A 10,091-nucleotide genomic window follows, 5' to 3' on the forward strand; every position below is an offset into this window, starting at 1 on the left:
AAAGTGGTGTAGCAATCTTTATAATATTTTAAAAATTAGCTCAACAGTTAATTGGTATCCCAGCACCTAACCTTACGGTGGATTACTCTTCCAACTGTTGTTAAAAAGATTCTTGATGCACCTACATCTTCCAAATTATGTTTGGGTCATAGAGTTTTAATGACAATATTTACAATTTCAAGGTAACAAATATTTTTTCAAAAAGTGAATCTCAACATAACCGATCTAGATAAAAGTTCTAGATCCCAGCACCTAACCTTGCGATAATTACTTCTTCAACTGTTCTTACAAAGATTCTGATAACACCTACATCTTTCAAATTATGTTTGAGTCACAGAGTTTTAATGATAATGTTTGCAATTTCAAGGTAACAAATATCTTTTCAGAAAGTGAATCTCAATGCACTGATCTAGATGAAAGTTCTAGATTCGGACCTTTTTTGTCTTAAGTTCAAGAAGAATCTATTATTCGTCTCCTAAAAATAAATTCATAATAAATTTTTTCAAGAAGCAACTCCTTTTAGAAAATCATCAAATACAAGCCGGTAACATATTTTAAATATTGCTCTTTTCTTTTTTTTCTTTCTACAAAAAAAATAATTGGTATATCTCTGCATTACCACTGCAGAGAACCATTACCCGCATCATCTGGAAAGATATTGCGGCGGAGGTAATTCAACTTTAAACATTTCCTTCCCGTGTTTTTTATATAATTTTTAATTATATTTCATTGTTGAATCTTTATAATTGAGTAATACTCTTATAGATTTTTATACTTTTTTTTAATTTAAACGAACAACTTACAAATGATGAACTTTAAGATGTAAGTTTATTTGCTAAGATAAAATAGAGAAAATAGTGCTCATTTGCTATTTTAGGTAAACCGGCCGCACGGGTTACATATTAGTGTAAATTTAAAAAATACTATTTTAATAGGACAAAAAAATATAATAGATATTACAAAAAAATATAATAGATATTAAAAAAATATAATAGATATTTAAAATGAACATATATATATTTTTTTAATATCTATTATATTTTTTGTATATATATATATATATATATATATATATATATATATATATATATGTATGTTTTCAGAGATGGATAGAGCTGCAGATTGAGTTGGCTTTTTTGCTGCACACCATCCAGAAGAGATTTTTTTTGGACTGATTTCGATTTTGATTCCGGTTTTTTTTTTTTTTTTTTTTTTTTTTTTTTTTTTTTTTTTTTTTATGTCGCCACGCTGAGGATAGCGTTCATGGCTGATATGGACTACCGTTAATAAAAAAAAAAAAACAGCATAAATCCTCCTCTAGAGCACGGGCAAAATAAGGTCTGCAAGATAAAAACGCCGACGCAAAGAGGAAGAGTCCCGAGCGGAAGGAGAAGGAGAGCGATGAAGCCCACACCGATGTCGTATTTGTACGAGCAGGTGAACGCGATGGAGGAGGGAGGGGGCCTGGCGGTGGGGATGGAGGTGGACGACGGCGACCCCGTCGACGTCCTCGGCGAGCTCGAGCGTCCCCCCCTCGACGCCGACTTCTTCAACTCCTTTGAGGACGACTTCGACGACTCCGACGTCTGACCGCAGTGCCGGTATGTCTCTTGTTCTCACCCATTAATATCTTCCATTTTCCATGTCGATCGGGAAATTAGGGTTTTGGAAACCGTGATCGATGGATGGCGACTCGATTCTAGGGTTTCTTTTTCTTCCACTTTGTTTGAAAGATTAGCCTTTGGGGTTTGCAGTGAAAGAGGACATATTTTGTGGTTTATAGTGAAACATTACCTAATTACTCTCTACGCAACATTGAATGATTGCAAGACTGAGTTTTGTGGTTGTTGCTTCAGATTTACAACATGATCCATTACCTAATGCTCTTTAAACCGTGGTGTATGTTCCCTGTAACTTGAGGGCAAATCTACCAAGCTGTCTTAGTTCAATAGTTCAAGTCATTTTTGCACAATGCATAATTCTGTATGCTATCGAAGATAAACTGGTGTTGCTTGCACGCTGGATGAATTCCCAGTTACTATATCTATGTGATATTACCCACGTTGGCAAGGATATGTGGAGAAGAAGAGCTGATGAAAGGGTGGGTTTTTCGGGTTACTAGAAATCACCTTTTAGATGGATTGCAATATATTGAAAAATCTAGGGATGTGGATTAATGGCTTCCATGATCCCTCCTACTTCCCTTTCGTAATTCCTCTCCTTGGTGGATTCGCACCAATGTGGAGATATCTCGCATGTATGGCAGCCAGGCATCCAAACAACCCCTCAGATCATATTAAGAATCTCATATATTTTAGTATGGTTTCAAAAGAAAACTTCACAACTTTCTGTTACGGTGTTTAGAAGTAGCCCTTTCCAATGTAAATTGTTAATTTCCCAAGCTTTTTCAAAAACAAAATGACCCCCTTGTCTGGTGAATCATGAAATTTTCGTTGTTCTATCTAATGGTCTGGTAGTGCTAAAACCATGCACCTCATAATTCTCTTCTCATTGATAAAATTTGTAAGCTTTTTGGAGAAGGGAAAATGTATAAGTTTTTGGGAGAAGGGAAAATGTATAGGTTCTTTTTTCATTTTTGGTGCACTTTTTAACTACAGCCTTATAACAAGATTCTAAATCCTGAGAAGTTTGCTTCTTAGCTACTTGGATCATATCATCTTATATGTGGGATCGTGTTATAGTACACAAGTTTGGGTCAACCTTTTCTTACTGGATTCACAAGTTTGGCCCAATTTTCCAGTTTTATATTGAAATCTTGGCCAGGGAAACTTGAGTCAGTAGAAGGCTTATCATAAGCTCACAACTAGGGATAAGATCCAAAGAACCCATGCACTAGCATTATATATACTAATATTATCAACAAATTCGTATAAAGATAAAAGAAACATGGGGTAATGCACGGTATATTCATGTTTCCATGTATACATTTACAATATTATAAACAAGTTTTTCAGTATCAACACCCATAGGCAAGCCAGTTGCCCTACATGCGTCGCAGATCATGCTGAAACAAGAAAGGATTTTTTAAAAAAACTCTTTTTAACTAAAAATATCAAAGAAAGGGTTAAACAGTTTCCTCCTGGGTGTCAGTACTAGCACAGCATAATACATCTCTCTCCTGACATGATCGATACTTGAAACCATGATAATAAGTTACTGAGTCACTATGTTATAATAAAATTTGTTGTTTCCATGCATTGTGATAGTTAGGTTATACAAACACTATCTAGGGTACACTAGACATATGCAGTCAAGGCAAGTATAGAACATCTCGTAATAGATAAAAACCTATAATGCTCCACTGTCCAAAGGGCTGACAAAGCAATTGTTATAACAGGCTAAGGATGATGAGAATGGCATCATGATTAAACAACCTCCTATGGACAATATCACATATTGAAATTGAATCTTAGGTGATATGAAGATGCAAAGTGGGTTTATAAATGAAAGAAAAATTTACTATTTTAGTGGACTGGTGTTTGAGATGATATCATTTTCTTCTCTTGCAATAATTCTCAGCAACAAATGTTAGGAGGATGGTTTTTAGTTTTTACTCTTGAATGAATTTGAGAATAATTTGACGTTGGATTATCCTAGGTTCACCATTTATAAGACAACCATCGATCACTATCCTTGAGAAATTAGTAACTCATTAAAAGAGGGTTCCTACGTAGTATATTACATGGGATGCTGCTTGTCATATTACTATCACTCTAGAAAATGGCCTGTAACATATTCCTAAATAACAAGTGTTCCCCATTTTGAGCCTTCATACTTTGGATCTTAAAAGGCAAAGACTTATCAACACCAGAAGAATAGTTAAGTTTGAGCAATGTCTTCTTGAGGAAAATGGCTAATTACTTTATCTAAATTTTAATATGGATAAGATCTTTAGTTGAATCTACATTCTTTGATCTCTTTATGCCATCTTACACTTCCTGTTTGGTAACATAACCTTGTTTGGCCGCATAACTCTTACTGATTTCTCTCCTTTTGTACTTACAGACAAATGCTTGATGGGGAAAGCTCTTTGCAAGGAGGACTCTTAATTATATATATTGCTGGAAACTTATTTATGTCTGGGTTTCTTGTCATTATTTTCTGCCAAATGTTGGAATCACTGAAACCCTGGAACCACCTTTTGCATGGTTGTTGGACTTCAAAGGGTTTGAACCTGTGAAAGCTTAATAGTTTGGTTTCAGCTCTGGCTTTGAGTTTAAAGCTTGCTTCTGCTTGTACTTGTGCTGATGAATTTGAAGTGAATATAAACCTTGGTTCAACCATCTAATTTGGGTTACATCTTCAAGCATAGGCAGCAGCAGACATGCTACTGAAATACTTATTTCTGAAGTCATTACTTTCTATGTTCCTGCTAATAATGTACAAGGGGCTGGAAGGACATTCAACTTTGTTTGATTAATTTATGGAGGGTGTCTGCCTGAATTCTCTAGTTGATCATGAAATGACATTATTATTGCACAAAAATCTCTAGAAAATTTTAGGAGGCAGAGAAGTGTGTGTGTAGATACATACATACATACATAAAGAAGTGTTGGGTTGGGTACATACATACATACACAAAGAGGTGTTGGGTTGGGTTAGAAATATATGTTAGGATTATCAATACCAGGTAAGCTGTGCAAGGCAGAAATGAATCAAACAAATTTAAATCTTCGTAGGTTATTGACAAAGTTAGTCCAGCATTCATAAATCTTTTAATAAGTAGAAAGAGAAAGTACCCCTGCTTTTGAATATTGGACTTATAATGAAGATTGTGTAAATATTGTAGAACTAGCTCAACACACACACAAACACACATGCAAATGTAAGGTTTCTTGTGCTATGGAAGCAGTATTATGATTTTTCACTTCTTTAAGTCATAGCCTTATGTAAAACTCCTTGGGCCACGAACCTGAAATCCCTCATTGAAAAGATGCAAAGCTATGATGGAGATAGCTTGACATCAAGAGTAGATGGCAAACAAGTATTGATAAAGAAGATAATCTGTATTCAGGGAATGTGCACTGCCTTCCAGATGTTAGAAAATCTATACAGCCTTATTACTCCTAGTAAATGAGTCCCATTATTCATTCATCTTTTACTGCTATACACTTATATCCGTTGCTATGTATTAAATATGACAAGTGAAGGCATTGTTCTCTATCAAGAGTTGCTTCCATGCTGTGAAAATACTATTCAGATTTTACAATTGGATTCTGGAGGCGATTGGATTATTAGTGTGATATTCAAACTGTGCCAGGCGTTGAAATTTGCAACATAGTATGGCATGTAGGAAGCGATACATGTAGGAAGCGATACATGTTACATGACCGGGTAGCTGGAATTGGTTTAGAGCTTGTGACTTATTTCATGCTATACTTGTCTAAGAGCAATTCAGTAGGCAGGGATAGCATCAGAATTGGTTATGTTGTTTTGTGCATTTTTTTCATGGATGTTTTTACTTTATGTGCATATCTTCGTAGTAATCTGGCTCGAAATTTGAGCAGTCAGCAAGTTCATCTATAAATTGTCGTAAAGCATGTATTTGGATTGGGATTGCTGGTGCGAGGAGCTGCCATGAACTTAAAGAGTTACCCAGAAAACTTTAAAAATCCAGGCTGCGATTCTTGCTGCTACTCTGAAAGTGGTGTCATCACACTACTCCCAAATCATACCACTTTATCAGTAAGGCTCCTCTATGTCTCTCTCGTCCCCCCCTCTCCCTCCTTTTCCATTCTTTTTTTTTGTTTCTTTTTCTTTTTATTTCTATGGCCACTGCTGTTGACATATTGATTGATATTTTATGTGTTTTATCTTGTAATTGGTCATCTTGGCGTAGCCTTAGAGGATGAAGCAGTCACATTATCATGCTTGCAATTAAGGTATAGCTCTGTATCATGTCATGCTCCACACACACAAATGAAACTCTGATTTGATGTTGATTCCTTGATCTATTAGCTCCTTTCTAATAATGGGACTTGCGTTCTGATCTCATGATGGAGGATTTGATCCACAGTATTTGATTTGTTTTCTCTGGAAAGACTCATGGGATCTTGCAGAGTTGTCCGTTTGATTCTTTGCACCCATTTTATGGAACATGTTGCAATATAAACAGGCGCAAAAGATCAATGTCTGTGAACATTAGTTACTCAGAATAATTTCATTACGGTCGAATTGAAATCTGCACTATTTTACCACTGAATGCTTGCTTAGATGATATCATCTCCTGTTACTTTGGAAAGGGGATGGGAATTCGATATCAAGTGGTGTTAGTCCTCCTTTTGACCCTCAATTAACCATGTCCGGATTTCACGGGCTTTGACTCGTTTCTGTCCGGATATAAGCTTCAGTCTAAGGTGAACGGATAAGGATTAGCCGTCGGGAGAATTTTATGTATATGTATATAAAAAGCCAAGAGCGGCACCATTTTATATGAATTAATGGAATGGTGGACTTGCGGCTTTTGAAGAAGAGACAGTGAACGAGCCACATAACCAAGTCTTTGGACGGCTGAGAGAGAGATAACGGAATTGATGACGGTGGGCACATCTTATGCATGCAGGACGACTTGTCGAGGTATGAACATAGTGTCATCTTTAATTATTTCATCAAAGATTTTGTTAGTAAACATAACATTAGTCTGCAGGATATTGGAATTGGTCCAATTTGTCACATCATGAGAAATTTGGAGGTATATTTGATTGGAAAAAGTTAGAACTCTAGAAAGAAAATAGAAATTAGTTACTTTCATTCTTGCTGTTTGATTAGAGAGATTCCGGAGGCAATGAAAATATCCTAAATCTTCAAAATTTAATCTCTATGCTCTTCTAGTATTTAAATCTGATTCCAATTTCAGTCATGAACCAAATATATTAGAAAATATGGTCATTCTGATTCTCATTCTAATCTATTTTAATTCTAATTTTCATTTTGATTTCAATCCCCATCTAAATACATCCTTACTCTCAAAGAGATTTTTCGTGCATGAGTTTTTATCTCTTAATTTTTTTTCCTTTCATTTTTGTGGTTCAGCTCTCAAGCTTGAGTTTAGTTAGACAGCCTCTCTCTTCACAGTCTACAGACAAATTTTCATATGAAGGTTCTCCGGACAATAATAATATTCTAATCTATAAAATCTTTGATCATAGAAGAGGCCAAAGAAATTTATTTTTAAAACAAGCCGGCCGAAATCTGGAAGGTATTGAGCATAATAGCATATGTAACTTGGAAGCAATCAAAAAGATGGTTCTCTTGTTTATTATTACATAGGTGACTTCCCATGATGAGCATCATTGCTCCTCCCTCTCTCTCTCTCTGCGTCTCTGTCTCTCTGCGCACGCTCGCACTCGTGCTTATTGATGTGAATGCGCGCATGCTATTTGAAACTGCGAACCTGTGACATTGGTCTGAAAAGAAAAAAAAAACTAGCCATTTTTAATCCCATACTAAAATATCTTTGACTTGTGCGTCCGGGACATTCTTTGAACCTCAAAACCATGACCCTGCTCTGAGCCAGAGTGCCTTGACCGCCGCACTCCATCTTGAAGTAGGTTTTAAGGATCAGAAGTCTAGCCATATAAATTTTGTATTCAACCAATTACTCCCCTAGTTATGTGGCTGTAGACCTTCTCCCCTAACATCTTCCTACAAAGGGGAAGGAAAATATATTACTTAGGAGAAGAAACCATTAAAATAGATTGCTGTGAATTCTAAAGTATTGTATTAAACTTGCACATTTCCTTTCTCCTCTCATTCCAAAATGTATTGGGTTTTTAATAAAACTTCAAAAATAGAATTTGCTATAAAAGAAAAAGTCCCATCATAAAAGAAATTTGCTCGTCTGCAATTAAAAGTCTTCAATTACTACAGACTTTGACATTTAAATTGTAAGGATACTCTCAAAGAAAATTTGCAGGAAACAAACTATGCAGAGTACCGCATGCATGCTTCTAGTTATCCTCCTTTCCAATAATCCCGTTGCATAAATCTGACTGACCAATTGACAGGACTCTTCTTGGATGCTCTTAGGTTATGAAAATGAGCACCTGCAGGTAAGAATAATTATACCATGCATCATATTTCTCATTCCTATTGGCCTTATTCATCATGCAGCATGTTTCGGATTGCCGCTGTCCTCACTTTATCTTGAATTGTTTCGATGGTGCATCTGATGTAGGGTATAATTTTTCGTAGCTAAGGGTCAATATATGAGGTGCCTTCAGATCTAATGTGGGAAAGAGATGGCCTATTCCCACGGGCAACACCCCAAGTCCGCTGGTCCCAACAGTCCCTTGTTGAGAAAATTCACCTCTCAAGCTAGGACAAAGATGTTTGCCTTCTCCTACCAGTCATGCTTGTGACTGCAACAACCTACATCTACAAGCTGACAAGCAAACAAACAGGAGCACTAAAGATTTTGACCGGATCCGACCTATCATGGATCCAACATGTATTTTAGACAAGGTCTTGGGTTAGATATTTTTTGTATCGATTTCAATCTGGCTGTTTCAGATAAAGTTGGTTAGGTGTGACCAATATAGCAACGGAGGTGGGATATATCTTCCAAAGATTCGCCCTCCTTTCCACAAATCCACCGGTGAATCATTTGCTGGTTGCTTCGAAATTTATACAGGTGGATGAATGATAGAGTTAGAGTGCTTTGACATCCATGCAATGGGTGATCAAATAGTGGATTCGTGGATTCACACGAAAGAAAGAAGGTGAATCCTTTTCTTCACTCCAAATAAACAACCCTATCCTATAGCATCATGAATGTGGGTAACTTGGTGACGCTTGGACCACCAATTGATGAGACACCTGGTGGTCCAAATGGCTTTAATATCTGGTTGGCTGTTTGTACCATGTTGGTCAACCCGTCATGCTCGATGTGTGGCTCAAGTAATTCACATAAGGAGTTTCGGTGAAAAGTTGAAAGATTGAATAATTGATCAAGAACTTCAACTCACAAAATGCATGAATATTTGGACTGGTAACGCAAAGATCACCTATCAAACCTATTAGTCCATTACCAAGGTTATATTGGTTAGGCATAAGAGAGGGGTTCACTTCAGAAATCTCCTCCAACAGTAAGAGATATTGAAGGAGGCTTCCAAGAAAAGAAAAAAAATAAAACCCCCAACATGATGCATTAATTCCTCTAAGCTCTTTTCTTGTGGAGGAAATAAGAGGACTTTCTATTGAGAAAGAAATTTAAAAAAAAATATTGGATTTGAAGGTCCTCTTGTGTTCTCTCGTGTTGAAGCTTTAGTTATATACCAAGGCACTTGAGGTCTCTGAGACAAGATAGTATGAAAAGGATTTGGCCGGGGCCAGAGTCAAGAAAATAAATTCCCCAAAGCCAAGGTAATTGGGAGGCCTCTTGTCAATTGCTTGGTGTTGGATCTTTCCATAGTAGCTATACAATTATATTAAAGATATTTTGCATGAATACCCTCCTACATATCAAATTTTACATTAATATTCTTTTAAAATTGATATTTGTATGTATACTCTCGTAAAACACATGTTTTGCTATTATTAGAGAAAGTTCTATGTTCCGAACATTTTCTGAAAGTAGACGACACATTTTAAATCTTAATGCAGGCATGGCATATCTCGTTGAATCAGTCTTTTTCACCACATCGCATATAATGGGAATCAAACCCAATTCTTCCACAACCCCCCACGAATGGTCCTCCTTTAACTCAATTAACTACAAGAATTCCTGTGGTTGCCTAGTTGTTATCAGTTCTCATAAGTCATCCTTTTTTTTATCCTTATTTTTGCATATGTACATGCATCATCTAACACCGTTAAAAAATTAACGGTTTCAATTAAAATGACTAAAATATTCTTAATAGATAGATATACAAAAAGAAATATTTATAAGGCAATCGTGATAGAGGACAAAAAATAATTTTAAAATTTTATTTTATTTTTTAATTAAAATAAATATGATTTTATTAATGGTGTTAGAAAATCATTATATTAGGGGCATTTGTACAAAAATAATATTTTATAAGGTCACAAAAATAAATATAAATTTTAAAAAGGTATTTACGCAGATTTGA

At 35.8% G+C, this 10,091-nt stretch overlaps 1 long non-coding RNA gene across 1 annotated transcript; it reads left to right on the forward strand.

Annotated features, from left to right (window-relative positions):
- Positions 1 to 1,271: 1,271 nt before the first annotated feature.
- LOC120105228 lies at positions 1,272 to 5,971 on the forward strand. Its single transcript, XR_005507640.1, has 3 exons — positions 1,272 to 1,601; positions 4,027 to 5,706; positions 5,861 to 5,971. It is a non-coding gene; the product is annotated as an uncharacterized LOC120105228 (long non-coding RNA).
- Positions 5,972 to 10,091: the final 4,120 nt, after the last annotated feature.

This window comes from Phoenix dactylifera, unplaced genomic scaffold (genome assembly GCF_009389715.1).
Source record: "Phoenix dactylifera cultivar Barhee BC4 unplaced genomic scaffold, palm_55x_up_171113_PBpolish2nd_filt_p 000237F, whole genome shotgun sequence".
Lineage (NCBI taxonomy): Eukaryota > Viridiplantae > Streptophyta > Magnoliopsida > Arecales > Arecaceae > Phoenix > Phoenix dactylifera.